Source organism: Ursus maritimus, unplaced genomic scaffold, assembly GCF_017311325.1.
Source record: "Ursus maritimus isolate PB19 unplaced genomic scaffold, ASM1731132v1 scaffold_33, whole genome shotgun sequence".
Classification (NCBI taxonomy): Eukaryota; Metazoa; Chordata; class Mammalia; order Carnivora; family Ursidae; genus Ursus; species Ursus maritimus.
In genome coordinates this window covers 26,377,264-26,398,549 of record NW_024425897.1, presented here as the reverse complement: position 1 = coordinate 26,398,549, position 21,286 = coordinate 26,377,264, and positions in this window count along the sequence as shown.

Genomic DNA, 21,286 nt, shown 5'->3' with positions numbered 1-21,286 from the left:
GGGAAAGGCAAAATTTAGGATCTTGTGGTTGGAGGTGAATTTTCTTGTTTTCAAGTGTCTATGCTGCTTGACTTTTCTACCATAAGCATCTTTTAAATGAAAACTGAAGTCGTAACCACAGCACAAAGGGGTGTTGGCTGATGGAGGCCGACACACATTTACCTGCAAGCCTCTGCACACCCATCCTTGCCCAGGTCCCGGAAGAAGCTCCTGGAAGGAGCTGTCATTGGTTTGCACTCGGGTGGTGGGCCGGGGGAGGTGGGGTAAGAGGGGGAGAGAGTAAAGCGGGCGACCCAGAAGGGTGAGTCGTGGGAACCACGGAGGAACAGGGCAGAAGAATCACAGCAGGCTTGACAATACCAAGGGTCCATCAACCAGCAACGGGATGAACACGTGTGCTCTGTCCACACAACTGAGCGCCGCTCAGCCGTGGAAAGGAACGGACTCCTGGTCCATGCCATACACAACACGGACACCGCTGAGCACATCACGCCAAGCGAGAGAAGCCACAGAAGGCCAACAGTGCCCGTTTCCCTTCCTATGAAATGTCCAGAACGGGCAAATCACGAGAGACAGAAAATGGATTAGTAGTTCCCCCTTGGCTGGGTGGGGGGCGGGCTGGGGAAATGGGGAGGGAATGCTCGTTGGGGGAGGGGGGAGGCATCTTTGGGGATGAGGAAAATGTTGTATAACTGTGGTGATGGTTACACCACTGTGAAGGTATGAGAAACAACAGAACTGCATTCGTTAGATGGGTGAATTGTATGGCATGCAAATTACATGTTAATGAGCTATGTGCATATATAAATATACATACAGGCGACGCCCTTGCCTGCCAGAGACTTACAGTAGGAAAATAAATGCGATTTAAAATGTCGTCTTCAGGGGCGACTCGGTGAAGTGTCTGCCTTCGGCTCAGGTCACGATCTCCGGGTCCTGGGATCGAGCCCCACATCGGGCTCCCTGCTCAGCGGGGGAGTCTGCTTGTCCCTCTCCCTCGGTGCTCTCTCTCTCTCTCTTGCTCTTCTCTCTCTCAAGTAAATAAATAAAATCTTTTAAAAAATAACTAAATAATTTAAAATGTCATCTTGAGAGGAAGTAAACAAAAACGATTAAAAATGCTAAAATCTGGGAAGCCTGGAGGGTGCAGTTGGTTAAGCACCCAGCTCTTGATTTCGGCTCAGGTCATGATGTCAGGGTCATGAGGTTGAGACCTGCGTGGGGCTCTGAGCTCAGCGGGGAGTCTGCTTGAGATTCTCTCTCCCTCTGCCCTTCCCCCCATGCATGCTCTCTCTCTCTCTCTCAAATAAGTAAATATATCATTTTTTTAAAATGCTAGAAGCAGGAGCATGCTATGCAGGAACGGGTGTAGCAAACAGGTCCCCCCTCTCCCAGGCAGCCACAGGCTCAGGGTCACGGCTGACCACACACTTAGAACTGGTGTCTGCTCTGATTGGTAGTGCTCATGGCTTTTTTCTGTTAAACTTTTGAATGTGACTTCTTAAATCTCTCCCTCTCCCTCTTCCTCTCTCTCATTCTGTTTGTTTTTCAAACATACAAGCCTAAAGTGATGGAATTTATTAATTTTCATGTGCTCATTACAGGCTAAGCATTTTATTAATTATATCTTTTCATCTTCAACGTGCTCTGATGAGATGCTTCTGGTGGGAATTATTTTACCCTTTTATAGATAAAGACCCCATGGTCATATAATCCTAAGATGCATTTCTGGGTCACAGTGGTAATCAAGGGAGAGCTGGGATTTGAACTCAGAGAGTCTGAACATATTGCATTATTATTATTATGCCTCTAAAGACATGGAAGAATTACCAGACAAACGCCTAGCTCCGTGTGTCATCTCTGTCCCCCAGCAGGGAGGCAGGAGTAGTTCGGGCATTTTCAAGCAGGGATCTCTGACTTGGATGAGAGGAAGGTGGAGAATTCTGGGAAGAGTCATGTCTCTCTTGGAGGACTTGGTACTCATGACTCCATGTCCTGATGAATAACTGGTCGACCTATCGACAGAGAAGGTGCTTATTTCTTCAAAGAGAACGTCATTGTCTGAGAACACAGCATCCGGACACCACTGCCCTCGAGGAGGCGTGAGACAGGAACTCAGCACTTCATACTCTGTGTTCCCTTGTCACTCACCACCAGCAACACAGACCAAGGCCAACTACCCAGCCTGCGGCGTGTGTGGCCACAGTGGCTGCTTTTGAAGTGGATCATAAATACTAGAGATCGTGGCAGAACCTTTACAAATTTGTCATGTCTCCTTCTTGCCACAGAAACACCCGGAATTTCATTCCTGGCTGACAAACAGCAGTTTTTCTTATGGACATGTTTATCTGGGTCTGTTTTTCCAGTTCACCTTAAGAGACTGCTCGTCTGTGAAGGTTTTCCTGAAAAGATGCAGGTCAATTGAACCAAATACTTTTCTAGTTTATTCTCCTTCTTCTTTTGCATTTAGCTGACTTCAGTCTGCTCCCCCGGGATCAATCATTTTGTATTTATTTATTTTTGAATGGTGCTAAGAAATGACTTCACATATAAGCCCTGTCATAGGGCCACTGTGGCAGTACGTTGACAAGATACATGCTGGCGTTCCTGTGTTATCAGAAGGTGCAGATGGGAGCAGCTGGCTTGCACAGCACATGCGTGCAGGGTGGCCCCCACTCTGCAGGAGCCCTATGCCCACAGCGCCTACAAAGCGTGCTGCTCACTCTAGCATATGCACAAGCACGAAGGTCGACTTGCCCCAACTTTATTCTGGAAACCAACAGCCATACTACAGACTCATGCAGTGACAGGCTCAAATAAATAGCTAAAATTTACTTTGGGATTCAGACCTACAAAAGCTTATGAGGTAAGTGCTAATCAAAGATAACTTTTGAAGATATAAGCACCTATTTCTTGTTCTAATAAACAGGAACTAATCACACTACCTAGTGTAAAACTTTATTGCTCTTGACCACTGTGAAGATCTGTTAAAACTAATTAGAGTTGGAACCTTTGCTATAGTCAGTATACTCAGCAACTCTGTGACCAGCAGGTACTGGAGACAAAGTGGGATCTGTAGAATAAATGGATGGATGGATGGATGGATGGATGGATGGATGTGTGGGTGGGTGGGTGGATGGATGGATGGATGGATGGATGTGTGGGTGGATGGATGGATGTGTGGGTGGGTGGATGGATGGATGGATGGATGGATGTGTGGGTGGGTGGGTGGATGGATGGATGGATGGATGGATGGATGTGTGGGTGGGTGGATGGATGGATGGATGGATGGATGTGTGGGTGGGTGGATGGATGGATGGATGGATAGATGTGTGGGTGGATGGATGGATGGATGTGTGGGTGGGTGGGTGGGTGGATGGATGGATGGATGGATGGATGGATGGATGGATATGTGGGTGGGTGGATGGCTTGATGTGTGGGTGGTTGGACAGATGGATGAGTGTGTGGGTAAGTGGATGGATGGCTGGATGGATGTGTGGGTGGGTGGGTGGGTGGATGGATGGATGGATGGATGAATGAATGGGTGGATGGTGGATGGAAAGGAAGATGGCTGGATGGCTGGCTAGCTGGCTGGCTGGCTGGCTGACTGGATGGCTGGATGGATGTACCAGTGGTCTGATCCTTTCATGTGTAAGATGTGAACACAGACCTAGAAACTGAATCTGACTTGCCAATGGCCCTACCTCTTTCTCACAGATGTAGGTTCCACCTGTCAATTCAGGCATTTCCTTTCTGAGTGTATTTAGTCTGTTCCGGTTATTATAACAAAATATCACAGACTGGGAACAGCAGAAATGTATTTCTCACAGTTCTGGAGGTGGAAGTCCATGACCAAGGTGCTGACAGATTTCAAGTCCTGGTGAGGCCCACTTTCTGGCTTGCAGAGGGCGGCCTTCTTCTCATGTTCTGACACGATGGAGAGAGAGAGAGAGAGTGTGAGTGAGCTCCGGTGTCTCTTCTTAAAAGGACACTAATTCTATCAGGTTAGGGCCCTCCCCTAGGACTTCATCTCAACCACCACCCTATAGACTCCATCTACAAATACCATCACATTGGCGGTTAGGACTTCAACACACGGATTTGGGAAGAGGGGAACACAATTCGGTCTGTAGTGGCTGCAAATTCCATAAAAACAAGCAGCATCACAGGTGAAGTCATGTCTGTCCTCCCTCTCTAACCTGCATCCAGCGAGTGCCTGGCTCCTTGGGTCCCACCCCCTGCAGGTTGCTGAATGGAATGCATTTCACAAACCCTTTGGAAATAATGAACGGGCCCCAGGGAGCCTCCGCCAAGTCTAAAGCTAGACAGGTAGACACCTGTCCCCTCTGTCTCCAGCTCAAGCTCGGGACTGGATCGAAGGGTGGAGGTGGGTTCGGAAAGAGGAATGTACACCTAGGCGGCCAACATCAAATGTGTCTCATGTGCCCCCTAAGAACCAGGAAGCGATATTTGGAGGACGCGGCAAAGAACAGGCTAATATGAATTTAAACAGGAGCCTTTGGAGGGGACGTCAGGAGACAGAAGACTGAGAGGCCATTACTCCATCTGAATTGGCAGCTCACAGTTCTGACCAACGTGCCGAAGGAAAGTGCCCAGCAGCCATCCTACAAGGGTGCGGGGAGGGAGCGGGGTGTCGCAGTGAACCAAACCATGGGCACCAAACTCCCTGTAACTGTGGCCACTGGCCCTCATGGTGATTCCTCCCCCTTTCTTATAAGTTGGTGCCAGTCCGGTTTTTTTAGACTTGGATCGATTGCCATCTGGACAGCTGTCTTTAGAGTTCTCTCTCCCTTCAGACCCTGCTTCCCGGAAAGCTTTCTCTTCCCATTTGTATGCTTTAATGTGGTCTGCTTATAGTACGATGTTGCTTCTCCCAGGGTGGGCTCAGAGAAAGCTGTCCCTCCACTCTCGGGCAAGCATGGAGCTTTCTCGATTCTTCCCGGTCTCCACCAGCATAAAAGTGCTATTCCAGCTCTCCATTCAACATAAATCCCTGCGAGCAAGTTACTGTCCTATTCACTCTGAATAGAAGCAAATTAAAAATCCAGGATGCCCACACAATCGTGTTTCAGTTTTCACCCAATGCTTAGTAGCTGGCCAATATTAACTTAAGTCGAGGAAATTTAAGATCCCCAAATAAATTCTGCCTCAAAAAAAGAAATAATAATTTTGGGTCCTAGTAGAAAAATAAATGGATTTTTATTAAGAAACATAAATCAGGTGATGTAAAAGAGTTAACTTATTTTAGCGAAATAATTTTTCCGAAATCTCTCTCAGAAAGCAAGAGATTGGATTGGGTGAGACCCAGAGACAATATATCCCATAAATCAGAATATTTGCATTATTTCACTATCTTGGTGGCCCTGTTTTCTCCTGACAAAATTTTCAAATTCGGAGATTGTTTTTTACGTTTGAAACATTTTACAATACAGTCACCTGTAAATGACAGTTTTATACGTGCGTGTATGTGTGTGTGTATATGTATATATATATACACATAAACCCCATACAAATTATATATATTTAGATAAAATATATACAAATAATATACAATGTATATTTATATAATATATAAACAATATATATTCTATATAAATCATACATTGTTAGAAAAAAGAAATATATATAAATATGCAATTTATATTTACATGTAAATATAAATAATACATAGAAATTTTAAAAATATATATATATAATTCTAAAAAGCAGGCTATGAATTCAGGGTTGACTCAAAACTCCATGGGCAATAAGGAGATGAGGGCTTCAGGCCATAAATTAGCACGTGTGTGGGGCTGATGAGGTTGGATAGAGCTAGCAGGCAGTAAATTGGAGTGAAGTCACGGCTTCTTGAGTGTGATTATAAGTGGGCAGGCCTCGTCTTCTGAAATATACCGAGCCCTCCACATGTGATAAGTTCTGACCCACCAACAACTATAAATTTGGGTGAAGAAGATTAAATTTTATTATGTTCCATACAAATCATTTCCAAGTCCTAAAACGGTGCATGTAATGAGACTGAATGAATTCTCAGATTCCTTTCTACCAACTGGGGCTGTGTGAGAAAATCGGGCTATAAGCAGCAGTGGCTCTGGGAAGGTAGCTGTGCCAGCTGGCATCTCGGCCTGCATGATTAAGCTCTCAATTTTTATAACAGTATTTTCAAATACTAGTCCTTTCTTTTTTTAAAAAAATAGAATCATATTATCATATTTCTTCCTCCATTTTTATTACCCACTGTGTCCAAATCTCAAATGCCCTGGTGGAATTAGAAGGTATGCAGATATATGACATTTATACATAACCAAATCTCAAAACCAGAGCTAAGTCAATTTGCAGGTATTCTCTACTCAAGATTTATGAAAGCAATATTGTGTAAAGTTTAATTAATGAAGCAAACAGCACCATACTGCTCTGGGGACGTTTAACTCCCACCATCTGCTTGGCACAGACACGCACACACACACATTAATTTCTTCTCATCATCACAAAGAAAGGTATAGGGAGAATTAAGATACGTCTTCAGACTTTCTTCCTGGTCCAACGTCTATTTAAAGAAATACGCATTTTCGTGATGGGAAGTTATTGAAATAAAGGAACTAACATATTAGTTGCCAAGTGTGGATCAAACACCGTGCTGGGCGTTCTGCACACTTAGACCCTTCCATGAGCTCTCCCTCTGGGTATATCGGGCAGGCATGGTGGTCACGTCTCCAGCACCCCCCTGCACCCCATCCTCTTCTATTTACAGCGCCATGGTGAACTGCATCATTAGCGTCAACTTTTAAACCTGCCGTCATGGGACGGTGCCAATTCATCCCACTAAAAGGCCCCGCTGATTTGGAATTCAACCATGAGCCTTGCTTTGGCCAAAACAAAGAGACAGAAGTGTTGGTGACCCACATCTGAGCCTCAGAGTTCTTGGGACATCCACCCTTGATTCTATCATGTATTGCCTCGTTTAAAAAAAAATAGAATAAAGGCTGTGGGCATTCTCGTTGCTCTGCTGGGCCTCTGCGGGCCTCTACCATTGCCTGGAGAAGAGCACGGCCGGGCTAGCCGGCTGGTGTCAGGGGCTCTAGGAGGGACACACGTGAAGGCCAGCGTCCCCCGTAGGACCTCGACCTCCTCATGGATGTTGGAGGGAAAATAAATGAGTGATTTTAATATATTTATTTTTCGCCTGAAATAATCACAAAGTTATATAACACTCGTAAGTATAGCATAAGAAATTATTTTCCCCCTGAACTACGTGAGAACAAATTGCCAATCCCTTTAAATTAATTGCTAATCCCTTTAACTGTGGATCTCCTTTAGCAAGAACAAAACTGCCAGACCCTCCACATAGCCATCAAAATTCAGGAAATTCAAAATGGATACATTGCTAATATTTATTTTGATACATTGTTAATATTTAAAAATCAGGGGCGCCTGGGTGGCGCAGTCGTTAAGCGTCTGCCTTCGGCTCAGGGCATGATCCTGGCGTTTCGGGATCGAGCCCCACATCTGGCTCCTCCACTAGGAGCCTGCTTCTTCCTCTCCCACTCCCCCTGCTTGTGTTCCCTCTCTCGCTGGCTGTCTCTGTCTAATAAATAAATAAATAAATAAATAAATAAATAAATAAATAAAATATTTAAAAATCAAACATCATTCCACTTTTTCCAAATGTCACAATCATGTGCTTACAGCAAAGGATCCCATCCTGCGTTATGGGCTGTTGACAGGAACCATCGGAAGCTTCTCTTCCTTTCTTTTTTCTTTTTTTTTAAAGATTTTATTTATTTAGTTGACAGAGAGAGAGAGAGCATGCAAGAGAGAGCACGAGCAGCAGCGGGAGGAGAGGGAGAGGGAGAGGGAGCAGCAGACTCCCCACTGGGCAGGGAGCCCGACGCGGGACTCATCTCAGGACCTGAGCAGAGGGCAGACACTTCACCAACTGAGCCCCCCAGCAGCCCCGAACCTTCTTTCTCCTGGACTTGCTACGCTGTAGAAGGTACACGCCCACCTGCTGGCGGCTGTGTCCGCGGCACCTGGGGAAAAGCTCCACGCGGGCCGCCAGGGAGAAGAGCAGAGCGGTACAGAAATTACTCATTTGTTTTCCCTCCAACACCTGTGAGGTGGCTGAGCTCCCACCGGATGTGTCCTTCACACGCATCTCTCCGGGTGCCCCTGACTCCGGCAGGCCAGCCTGCCTGCCATCCTCAAGCATCTGGACCCAAAGACGCCCCGGGGAGCTACAGCCAGTGGCCGCGAGGCACAGACTCCAGCTTCTCCGTGGAACCCCAGAGCAGTCACCTGGAAACGAGGTGTTCTTTCCTCTTTTACTCGGGGAGTCTGAGTTTTGCTGCTTGGGGCTTTATCAAACAGCCATTCTCTGTCTGTCCCTACTGTGCCTACTCATGTACTTATCAGGAAATGTTTACAACAGTTTATCATTTGGAATATGAACCCCAGCTCAGTCACTTCCTCGATCGCAGTCTATGTGACTCCATCTTTCAGTGCCTCAGTTTACTCATCCATAAAATGGGTACTGGAAGGCCTGAATGGCCACACACAGTGCCCAATCCACCATAAATGGTCCATGATGTCTCATCTATATATGTGTGGAACACCATAAGGCTTCCATATAGTTACTAGGATTATTACTGCTAGCGTTCTTCAGGTAACCTAAGAAAACCACAAGCCCCTCAAGCCCTCATGCAAAGGGGCTGGGGAAAAAAGAAAGGGAAATCCACCTGCCAGATATTCTGATATTTACTGTAAATTAAAAATGATCCAATCAGACATTTCTGGAAAAAAGAGTCTAAACCTGAACTTTAATTATCTATAAAGACAGTCTTCTGTGACCTACTCATCCCATGCTCCTGGAGGGGGTTTTCTGATTAACTCTGTTTTCCATTAGAACAGAAGTATTAATCCACTGAGGGAACGTGAACCTAGTCACTCAATGCACACAACAGAAATAAATTAGTATGAACGTGTTAGATAATACTCCCTTCAGTTACTGCATAAAAATATTACTTTTTTTAAAGTTAAATTAATTAGGCTTATTTAATTTTTGTTGCATTTTAATAAGTTCATTTATAAGAAAATAAACTCAGGCTTAAGAAGACAGGATATTTCACGGCTTGAAGTAAGAAAAACAAAGGGCTTCCAAATTAGAATCCATGGTCAGGCAAAATTCAGCAAATTATTATTAAATTAAATCCAGAAACATATTATTATTTTTAATTGCTTGGGACTTTGATTAATCACCCTCTTTAGGACACAGATTAGTGATTCCCATGCCAAGACTTCCAAAACTCCTGAACACTGCCTCAATTCATCACTTGCCTGCTCTTTTTTCACTTTCAATGATGATTTATCAGCCCTCAAGCAGAATAAAAGATTCTAGGTGTTCCCTAACATCCCCGTCCTCATGGAGGAGGGGGGGTTCATCATCTCACCGAGCCTCCATCTCTCCTGCCTGTGTTGACTGGGGTTTTGCTGCATCTGAGCTCAGCAGAGAGCAAGGAGGTGGGAGAGTGTCCTGATGTCACAGCATGGGTCTCCAGAGCTCGTCATGCAGTAGCGTAATTCTATCTGTCTATAGGGCGCTTAGCATGTCGGAAGGACTTTCTCTTTAGAGAGCTGAAGCTGGCTTGTCCGTGAGATGGCAGTCTACAACAGTGATGCCAATTCCTTTTCAGCTCATTCTGCAACTGGGGACGTGCCGAGAAGAGCTAAAAATTCTCTGCATTATTGACCCAACCACGGCCAAGTCCGTAAAGCTCAACCATAGCCACACCGCAGTAGGGCATAACAGACTGGGAGAAGATTGCTTGGCTTAATCAGAAAGTATTTATTGAACACCAACGCTGTGCCAAGCACTTATTCAGAGACTGATGATACCACAGAGAGGAAAATGAGGTTCCTAAGGTCATGGAGCTTATTACTATTTTTTTTTTTTTAGAGAGAAACGGACAGCAAATCAAATAAATACATAACGTGTCATATGGTCATAAATGAGAAGAAGCCACATAAAGAAGGAGAAGGGGATAAAGAGTGAAGACAAGGGATGTTATTTTTCATAGGGTGGTCGCAGAATGCTTTACTGAAAAGTCAGATGAGATGACAATTGAGAATGATGGTGACAAGACAAAGACAATGACATTGGTGATGACCACAGGGTCCTCTGCTGGGACTGTGATCAGACCTTGGCATGCATCGACTCGTAAAACCCTGCGAGTAGATTCTGTTACTGACTCCTATTTTAAGGGGAACACAAAGCCGAATTATCTTTTCAAGGTCACCCCACTGGTACCTGGCTGCTGGGTTGCCACTGAAGCATTTTGTTTGAATTGTGGACAAAAAGAAGGAACGCTCTACCAGCACCGGGTATGGAGGGACTGCAGCCAGACGCCATGGCTCTTTCTTGTTGACTGTTTAGCAGTACACGGAGTTGAAAAGGGCCTAGTCACTGATGGATGTATTTCTAGATCCCCGATAGACCCACCATCGCTTCCTACTTCCCATCGGAGGCACTGCTTTACCTGTTCAGTGTCTGCCCTGTTCTAATGTTCATCAGTGTCGACCTTATCAACACTGCCTGGAAGTGCAGGGGCATTTCATGGTCATACCTTGCTGTAAATACTAGATGAATGACGTTTCAACTGAACGTCTTCTAGACACGTGCTGGTGACCTGGAGTCCAGCTACATACAGGAATCCATGAGGTTTGTCCCTCTCTGCTTCCCCATCAACTGGCTGGTCACACCGGGAAGCTAGCAAGGAAGGGGGGATACACCAGACTGAGAATGGTGGAAATAAATTCCAAGAATCCGGGGAAGGGTTGGAGACACATTTAATTAGTTAGACACATTCAGCGAACGACAAGATACCTTGACTGAAAGGTAAAGCTCCATTAAATAAAATCCAGCCAGTGACGGTAAAGAACCTTGATGCCACACGTGGGTCACTGTGTGGAAGTGGAAAGAGTGGAAATCATTGAAATTTATGGCGGAAGATATTTTAAGCAATCAATAAGTTTCCACCTCAGGGAATTCTGCCATCCTGTCTGCCTGCTAGGTTCTTACTCCCAAATTTCTATAGCTGACTCCTCGTTATTCCAATTGCTACTCCAATGTTACCATTCTCAGAGAAGCTTTTCCTGACCTTCCTCCCAAAGCCACCCCTCCAATTTCCTCCGGTCTACTTCAGTTACATCACCCGACTGTTTGGAATCATCAAATTATCCTTAGGGTCACTACTCATTTATTTATTCATCTATGTGTCTGTTGACTTTTCTGCTAGAATACAAAGTCCTGGAAATTAGAAATCTCACCTACCCACATGAGCCTCTGTTTCCCTAATAATTAGTGCTCAGCACACAGTAGTTACTCAATAAACAAATGGCCCCCTTATTTTACAAGTGAACGGGCTGGAGAAATGCAAAGTGAAATAGCTTGTCTAAGGCAAGGTCATGGAGATTCCCAGAGCCAGAGCTAGGTCTCAAACGGAAGACTCTTGGCTATCAGTGGGTTTCGCTTTTCAGACTCCTGTTGGAAAATGCCCTACCATACGGGTGGATAGCAAACTGAATGCTGAAGTTTTATAGACACACACACGGGAAAGATCATACTTCTTTCTCGGTTTCTTTCGTTTGTTCAGGCAAGCTTTGTCACCTGGATGGTTCAGCACTAAGACTTCCCCGCCACACACAGACTTCACCTCCAGAAGAAAATTTGGACATGTTTTTCTTCCATAGATGACATTAGCAATTTAGAAAATGATTTGAAACATAAAGGCATCTCACGGAAATGCCAATAAGACTTAGCAAATCTCATTAATGAGATATACGAACTTGGAAATTACCACGATTCTATTTCCCAGTGAAACTATTGTAATTAAGTCCGAGCGTGTCTGTGTTATTTAGGAAAATAAGTAATTATGCTATGCCCTGGAGACGTATTGCTAATTCGGTGCATTGAGCTAACACTCTCCTGGTCTTGCCTGGAACTGAATTGGATCATCTGATGTCCAGGACTGTCCTCAGGGCAATTGACTGCTTCCTACAAGAACAGAGCAGTGCCCCCTCGACACTGCCGATGACTGCAGGTCATGCAGCAAACAACTGATGTATTCTCCAATTGTCCCTGATTACGAAAGGCACAATGCTTTTTTTTTTTTTTAATGATTTTTTATTATATTATGTTAGTCACCATACAGTACATCCCCGGTTTCCGATGTAAGGCTCGATGATTCATTAGTTGTGTATAACACCCAGTGCACCATGCAATACGAGGCACAATGCTTTTTAACTCAACACACAGTGACTGAATGAACACCTATGTACCAGCCTGTGAAAAGCATGGGCCGTCCAGGTGGCATGTGTCCAACAGGGCAGAGCTCACTGCGTAAGGGTGTTATAAAGAGCCCAAATCTCAAAGAGGCTTTACTATCACAAAATATGGTCTCTGAGCCTAAAAGATCATTGGACTCCAATATTTAAAGCAGATACAGCACAGACAAGGGAAGTCAAATCTAGCTCCTTCACCCAATTACTTAAAGAGATAATCTCAATTACATTAAGAGAAGATTGATTATCAGAAATGTGAAACATACTCACAAAGAAGATTGATTATCAGAAATTCATCACAAGATGAATAAGCCTAGAGATCTAACATGTGGCATGATGACTGCAGGTGGTAATACTGCCTTGAATATGGGACGTTTTCTAAGAGAGTAGATGCACACGGTCCCAGCGCACACACAAAACTTATAACTACATCAGGGGATGTGTTCATTAGTATATATATATAATCATGTTGTACGCCTTAAATAAGTACAATCAATTTTTTATTAAAAAAAAAAGATGCAAGTGACCTGACCAAGGATCTAGAAGATAGTTGGCCTGCTGGACCAGTCAAAGAAAATTTTAGGAGCCAACGTAATACCCCCAGCTCTGGTCTCTCTTCTTCCAAATTTTTCTGATGTCTCACGTCCTAGCAGAGATGATCTCCAGGGGCAGAAGGAGCTCACTTTCTTTCTCATTAATATGATTTACCATTAACATTGGGATATTTCAATGAACATGTATTATGAGTGTTTATCTGTGACCAAAGGGGAAAAAGACAGACAGCCTTGAATTCACTATTCCTGCTAATTACATCCCTCCAGAAGCTTTAGGTAGGTTGTGACTAAAATTTTTCTTTCCAATAAGGAGTAGTTGGCATTTCAACTGGGTGTTTCTCCTAGTAATGATCCTGTGAATGCAGTTAGGGGTTCCCTAAGACTAGATAATCCCAACTACATACAGAGAAGATTGATTACCAGAAATGTGAAACATACTCACAAGGAAGGAAGGGCTACGGATAAAAAATCAGGAGAGTCCTCGTCTTTTAAACGGTGAGAGGAAGCAGAGTTCTGAGACGTTCATCACGTTAGAAACACGTCCTATTCCCATCCATTCTTACGACGGTAAGATCGACGAGCAAACATATCAGTGTCATGAATATTGGCAAATTAGGACCATACATTTAAAAAGTATCCTTCCACCCATGAAAACCCACTTGTTACCCAAGTAAGATGGGAGTTGACTATTCTGGGTCAGTGTAGGTTTGGAAGAGCCATCAAATGGACACTTTATTTAATTCAATCACTTTTTGCCGTACTCAATATATAAGAGCTAAATTCTTAGGATCTTTAAGGCAGGAGGACCACAACACACTTAAGATCAAGGTTTAAAATCCCAATCACCACTGGGGGAAGGGGCAATTAGCTTTACAGAAGAAAAACCCAATTCTGAAACATAAGTTCTACTCCTAACCTTGGCTAGTTAGTTAAAAAACTGTCTTGGACAAGAAGATGCAGACAGCTCCACAAAAACTCACCACCGTCACGGGGCGCCGAATGATGCAAGCTGTTGATGGCGAGCTCGTTATTCACGCAGGGAAAGAAAATGACTGTCCTGGCGGTAATCATATTCAGAAAGCTCTGCAGAGTTGTGTAACTTCGGGTATATATATAGAACCCTTACATATATATACACAGATCTTCAAAATAAAACAGAAAAAATGTATGTATATAAAATATGTATGTAAAATATAAAATATATATATAAAACATTTTATACATATACATGCTTTCTGTTTTATTTTTGATACTTGCCCAGGCCATGTGGTCAAATTTACTAGTATCCATTTTGCCACGAAAGCCATCCAGTATATTTTTCGTCCAGGTCATTATAGCTTTCATTCTTAGAAGTGGGAGGCTTTTTGTATCTTCCAAGTCATTAGTGACGTGGACTTAAATCATTCGCCAGTGAAACTAGAGGATATGATGAGGTCATAGGTGAACTATTGCTAAAGCGTTTTGCATATAGAGTGAAAGATCAAACAACTGGAGAGAAGGTAGAGCTCCAGGCACGTGTGGGAGTCAGCTATTGCTGAGTAACAAACCACCCCAGCAGGTGCCATAAATAATGAGCGTCTCTTGTAATGCTCGCTGGCCTGTGCGGCCGCCAGAGCAGCTCGCGACTGCAGGTCTGCGCAGCTGTGTGTCAGCTGGAAATACACACACCCAGTCATGCCTCCCTAGGTACACCCCAGTGTACACAGGAAACAGGTACGACAATGTTCGTTTAAGGAAAAACTCCACTGCCAAGCTATCTGGATCTATCTAGCTTCCATGCAAGAAATCTGTTAGCTGACTTCCATTTCCCTTGGCTTGGCATTAGCTGTTAGAACACTTTCAGATCCCAGGGTCCTGGGATCAAGTCCCCCATCGGGCTCTCTGCTCAGCGGGGAGTCTACTTCCCCCTCTCCCTCTGCCCCTCCCCACTGCTCCGTGTTCTCTCTTTCTCTCTCACTCTCTCTCTCAAATAAATAAAATCTTTTTTAAAAAAAGAGAACACTTTCAGATATGCTTATTTTTTCTAATGTCTTCAGTCCTTGATAATCATGTGGTTTTCATCTTCATTTACTCAACATTTCCTCACAATGAGTGTTCATTAAAATATTTTAAATTAAGACTTTTTCTGCCTTTCTAACCTAGTGCATTGGGTCTTTACATTTAATAGCTTTTAAAATTCTTATCACAGTATTTCAGGCAGTTCGTGTGTTACATTCTATTAAAATGATCCTACCCAAGGTTGTCACAATTCAGAGATTACAGCTTCTGCAGGATGGTTTTTTTTAGGAATATACTCATATATTCACTTTGTCAGCCATCAAACACATCCCATGAGCCTGCATTTAACATCTCATTTGATAGCATAATTCGACAAAAGGGATAAAAGAAGCAATATTTATTAATATTGTGGGATGGATTTTACAGGGGAATTAGATAGACACACACTGTCATCCCAAAGCAAACATTTCTGCATTTCTAGCACCGCCGGCAAGACAAAGAGCAAAAGGGTAGAAAGACAGGAAAGGGGAAAGAGGCGGGACGCGTAAGAACTTCTCCTAATGATGTAACTCGGGTTGCATCGTGCCTTTTTTCTCGTGCAATCTTTCCAATCTCTTCTAAAAAAGAAGGCGAAATTTATTCTCACAAATGTGACAAACACCATCTGTGTTGTTCTTTGCGTTTGAAAACATCCCTACTTGATCAAATAGTTTAAGAAAATATATGCCCTCTGCAAAACCCGCAGATATTACTATTAGGTACCCAGACAGTATTTCCTGAGGGCGTAGAGGTGGAAAAGTCCCATGTGGACCCTCAGGCACAGTATCTGGATGGGAAAGACTATGGTGATAGCTTGGCCTGTCTCGTTTCTGGTTCCCTGCCCCCAGCATCCATCCCCCAGAACATCTCCCGTCCTCTAAGCCCACGTCATTCACGTGGGTTGGCCACAGTGACTGACTGGTTCTGGCGGGTCCATGATCCAAGCTGGGCCAAACAGAGCCAGGGGACCTGACAGGAAAGAGCAGCGTCCTCCTTGAAGTGACCATGACAGCAGGATGGACACTGGGAGCCACTGGTGGCCGACCTGCCACCAGGAGGGAAGATCCCGCCGGAGATGCTGCCAACCCAGAGGAAAGACAGGGGACAGGTCGCTAAGGATGCTGCTTGTGCAGCTGGGTCCAGATGTCCCTGGTAGGAGCCCCCCTGCACGTCTCCGTCAGCATGAGGAACCCAACACCCCTTTTTTGCTTGGGCTTCTTCAGTGTGGCGCCCAACGGCAGCCGCTGGACAAAGCCCACCTGACCAACACCCCCAGCAAGCCAGAGGGAGACTTCCAGTGGGGACACAAATACACAGGGGTCCCAAAGCCCCAGGGTCCAACAAGGTTGCATAATGAAACCCTTTCTCCATGGTTGTGATGGAGAGTTGGGTCAGAGAATGAGAATGTTGAGTTTGGAATCACCTAGGTTCTTGAATATCTTGACCAATGTCTACCTACTTAGAAAGTTTCGTCCATCCAACCTCAATCACTTACAAGAGATCTTCCAAAGCAGACAGAACACAGTCCCGGAGATTTCTTGGGTTGGGCAAGAATGGAGCCCTCATGGCACAATTCCACTGACGTACCAGCCCATGCCTCCTGCACTCACACTCACTAATTCTCTCATTAAACAAGTACTCGCCAGCACCTACTTTCTGCTTCCCATCATAGAACCCAAATCCTTTCAGGATTGAAGAAGAAGAAAACTTGAAGGCGCCATCACAACTACCCAGCAGTAAAGCAGCCATAGAAGATACAAAATGAAAATGTGGGGCTGTGTTTCAGTAAAACGTCATTTGCAAAACAAGATGGGCCAGACTTGGCCCACACCTGCAGTTTTATGACTCCTGATCTCAGAAAAGGAGGTTTCTGCACGTTTCACATGAAGGTTCCCAGGAAGATACGGTCATGGCGAGGAAAGTCTCTGTCGATGGTGACCCCTTGGTTCTCTATCACCAAGGCAGAAAAGAAGAGGGGCGCCTGGCTGGCTCATTGGGCATGGAGCCTACTTTAAAAAAAAGAAAAAAGCAGAGGAAGAAAAAGACAGATAAAGTCATTCATGGAACCCTTGGAAACCGAGTTAGGTCAACAAGCAGTTTACAAATGAGCTATATAAATTCTGAACTTCATTTCGTTGGAAATGTCACATTCCTTCTAGGAACTGCCAACAAATTACTGTATAAGATCCATATATAATTATCTCTGTGGAAAGTTGGCAAGTCACAAATGAGTTTAAGGTGTTATTTGCTTGATGATAATTTGTGGTGTATTTACATGGACTTTTATTTCCTTCTCTCCCACTCAGACTTCGCGTTTTCTGAGCAGCCATGACTCAGGGCTCACATGGGACCGTTAGTTATGTTCTCTTCCCCGTGGTTGGAGAAATCAGGCTGAGGAACCTAACTCTCTGCCCCACTTGGGCCCCTCAGCCTTGGGCTGTGAATGCAGGACCCACCAGCACCCAGCTACACAAAAGCTTTCGGAACGACCGGCTACCTCCCCCAAAGGTGTTCCCTCCCAGACTCGCATGGGGAGCTTCAAACACTGAAAATGTGCTCTGAAAATGAACCACAAAGCCAAGGAGACCAAGAACTCAGGAGCCACCTGAGACATCCACAGAGAGCCTCTAACTACAGGACGGTGGGACGCCCATCCCGTAGCTGGGCGCCGCTCGCGTGCTGTCTAGTGGAGGGGACGACTCTCCCAGGGGAAGCTCTCCTGTGTTGCCAACCTGGAGCGAGGAGACCATGCCCAGTTTAAAGGGTTCCCCAGAAGTCCTGCCCAAGAAGCCCCCTCGCACCCCAGCCCTTGCCACGGGGCCACCCCGTCTCCTGGCGAATGTGGCTCTTTAGCTAGACACATCTGCAGGAACACGATCCATGGTCCATAAGCAAGGAATAAAATTGAAAAGACTGATAATACAAAGGGTTGGTGAAGACGAGGAGCAAGCTGGCCTCTCGAAGATCATTCGCAGGAATGTAGAAAGCAGTACGACCACTTGGGGAAAAGCTGGTAGCTCCTTCAAAGCTTAAACCTACACTTACCACATGACTCAGCAATCCACCTCCAGCAAAGAGACTTGCACGGGAACGTTGGTAGCAGCTTTGTTCACAGTTTCAAAGCCTGGAAACATCCCAGGGTCCATCAACATGTGAGAGGATAAACCAGTGGAGGTGAATATCACCAGCAACAAAGTACTGCTCAGCCACAAAAAGGAGTAAACAAGAGTCACCTAGCAACGTGCATGAATCTCATATGCATTTAAACTTAAAGAAGCCAGACTCATCATACTGCATGAAAATACTGATACAATGTTCTAGAAAGGACAAATCTAGTTGGTAGTGACAAAAAGAAAACTGGGGTTTGCCAGTTCCTGCATGTACTGACTATGAAGGGAAAAGAGGGAATTTTTGGAGGTGATGGAATGTTCTAGATCTCTTTTTTGGGGGGGGAATGTTCTATATCTTGATTGTGATGATAATTCCATAGCTATGTGTATTTGTCTAAATGACACAAACTATACATTGAATATGGGCATGCTTTACGGCATATAAATTATTCCTCCAAAAAGCAAATTTTTAAATCCCAACGTTTGATAAGCCAAAGTACACAGCACATAAATCCATCCCAAGTGTGACTGTCCATCATTACCTATAGCACTTTCATCATCAACTAATCCAACCACTGTCTTCTGCTGGAGAGCCATAGAGCCATCAACTGACTGCCCCACAGAATTCTCATCTTGGAGCCTTAGTGTCTAACCTCTGCTAGCAGCCAGAGCAAGCCTTTGAAAAAATGAGGTAAGTCATGTCATTCCTTGGCTTCAAACCCTCCAAACACTTCCTTAAGGTTAGAATAAAATTTGAAGGTTTTCCCCTGGGTATATCTAACAAGATAGGGTCAGCGCTGAATCACAGAAGAACTCCACAGTGCAGAGCATTAAATCAGAAAGAAATTTACTTCTGCCTCACTACGGTGACATCTAGAGGCTATCAGCCCAGGGCTAGCAGCAGAGACCCAGATGTTGCTCTCTTGTTGCTCCACTGTGTGAAGCTTCTATTCCTGAAGACACATCATAGTCCAAGATAGATGCTGGGGCTCCAGCCATTACACCCATGTTCCAGCCACCAGACAATAGGAAGGCACACCTCCCTGCATTATAAACACATCAAAGAAATTTCAGGCACCACAACCCCTGACATATGAGTTACTCATAGCTATCTGATACAAAGAAATTAGAAAATATAGTCATTACTGTGCTGAGCTATCAAGGTTTCTATAGTGAGGAAGGTAAGGGAGAATGGATTTTATGGAAGGACACCAGCTTCAGGTGTCCATCAGTGTCTGTGGGGCTCTCCATGCCCAGCTCTGGATCCCACTTCTCCTGACTCTTCTCCTCCTTCCTCTCCAGCCACCTGCCCCTCTTGGGGTTCCTCCAGGAAGCAGATTTATTCTATTTTACTAGCTCTGCCCAGGCTGGGCAGGTCCTCCAAGGCCCCAGAGCTTTCCTTTTCCTCATTCCCAGCCCTATTCCAAGATCAGCCTTCCCAAGGACCTTCAGGACCTCACCTAAAACAGCCCAAGGTCCTTCACTATTCACGCACCCAGCTTCCTTCCGCATTGACCCTGGAGATCTATTTGCTTTTTCAAGTTAACAGAAAAGAAAAACGCCTTCACCCACACCACCATTCCACTCCTGGGTACCTGGAGTTCCAGGGACAAAGGGGAACTATTTTTAAACAGTAGAATGAATATCTGCCCGAAAACAGGGTGTATTTGGTCTGTCTGAGAACTTGCAGCTTCAAAGAAGGGAGGTTTCTAGGGAATTTCCAGCTATGCTTAGTGACTTTGGGAAAGCAAAACCCACTTTTAAACGTCACCAAGCAATGCCCCTTCCATTGCGTTTATAGGCCAGCTTCAGGAAGAAAGGCTCCTGGCAGAAAGGAAGTGATTCTCATTTTTTCAAAGATTTATTTATTTATTTGAGAGAGAGAAAGAGCACACGAGAGTGGGGAGGGACAGAGTGAGATAAGCAGACTGCCTAAGAGGAGGGAGCCTGACAGGGGCTCGATCTCACAACCCTGAGAGCCTGACCTGAGCCAAAATCAAGACTCCATTGCTTAACTGTCACCCAGACGCCCCAGGAAGTGATTCTCATGATGTGCTTTTGGTTTTCAGAAGTCAGCCCGTCCTGGGACAGGGAAACCTGTGGAGTCCAGCGAGGGGGCAAGAGGAGCAGACACTGCACGCCTGCAGGGTACGGTTAACCTCCCATCACCTCTGGAATGTTCTAGGCGCTGCGCTACGGGCCCGTTAAATTCCCTCCACTCCAAGAGTCTGTGCATTTCTGCAATGAAAGCCCAGTTCGTTCCAGCAAATTCGCACCCACCTCCCCAGACACCAGCCCCTCTGAACGCCCCCCATCTCCACCAGCAACCCCAAATTGCTTTGAAATCAATCTCACGCGCCCGCGGGGAGATCTTAGATTTCTGGCAAGAGACAAGCGCTGTGGGGGTGAATTGCTCCGTGGGCCAAGATCGGCTCTTGGGACCCCTTGGCTGGGGAGAACGGGGTGCAAAAACCGGGGTTTCCTCGTCCTAAATCGCCAGCCCCACAGTTCGAGGAAAGGGGCGGTGGAGCCCAAGTTATGGACGATTCTCTCCATCGTCTGTTCTCACAGATGGACGGACCTGGGGGCAGGGCAGGGACCTCACGTTTAGGACTGGAGCTCCCATCAGCAGTACCACAGCTTGGCCTGGGGGTGGGAAGCTAGGGGACAATCCACGGAACTTTCCCCTTGGTCCTGCCCGCTTCCCAACTCTGGGGCAGCACCTGGGATCCTCGGGACCAGCCAAGCTTGCTCCGAGAGCCCCAGATCTCCCAGCGGGATCCGCACATCGAGGCTGGACGAGTCCCGCACAGGCGCTCCCGGGGCGGCCAGCCCTCTCGCCCAGTCGCCAAACTCCAGGTCAGGCTCCCTACTCCTGGGAACACCCGGAGAGCCGGGGCAATTTCCCGAGCCCGAGCGCCTGAGCGACAGCCACCCGCTCCTGCCTTACCTCGACCTGGCGACGCCCTAGGAGCGCACCCTGCGTCCCCAGTGCCCGTGCCGGCTCCCTGCGGGTCCTCCTCCAGATGGCTCCGGAGATCCAGGCTTGCGCTCCGCCAGGACCACCTCCCGCGCTTCAGTCCCGGGGCCTCGGATCGGGCCGCCCCGCCCCTGGCCGGTATCCGGCCCAAGCAGAGCCAGCCCACCTGAGCTCCGCCCCCAGACCCGTCCCTCCCCAGTTTCGTATTCGACCCCGCGCCTACCCCAGGTTCATCTTAAGCTTCCCCCCCC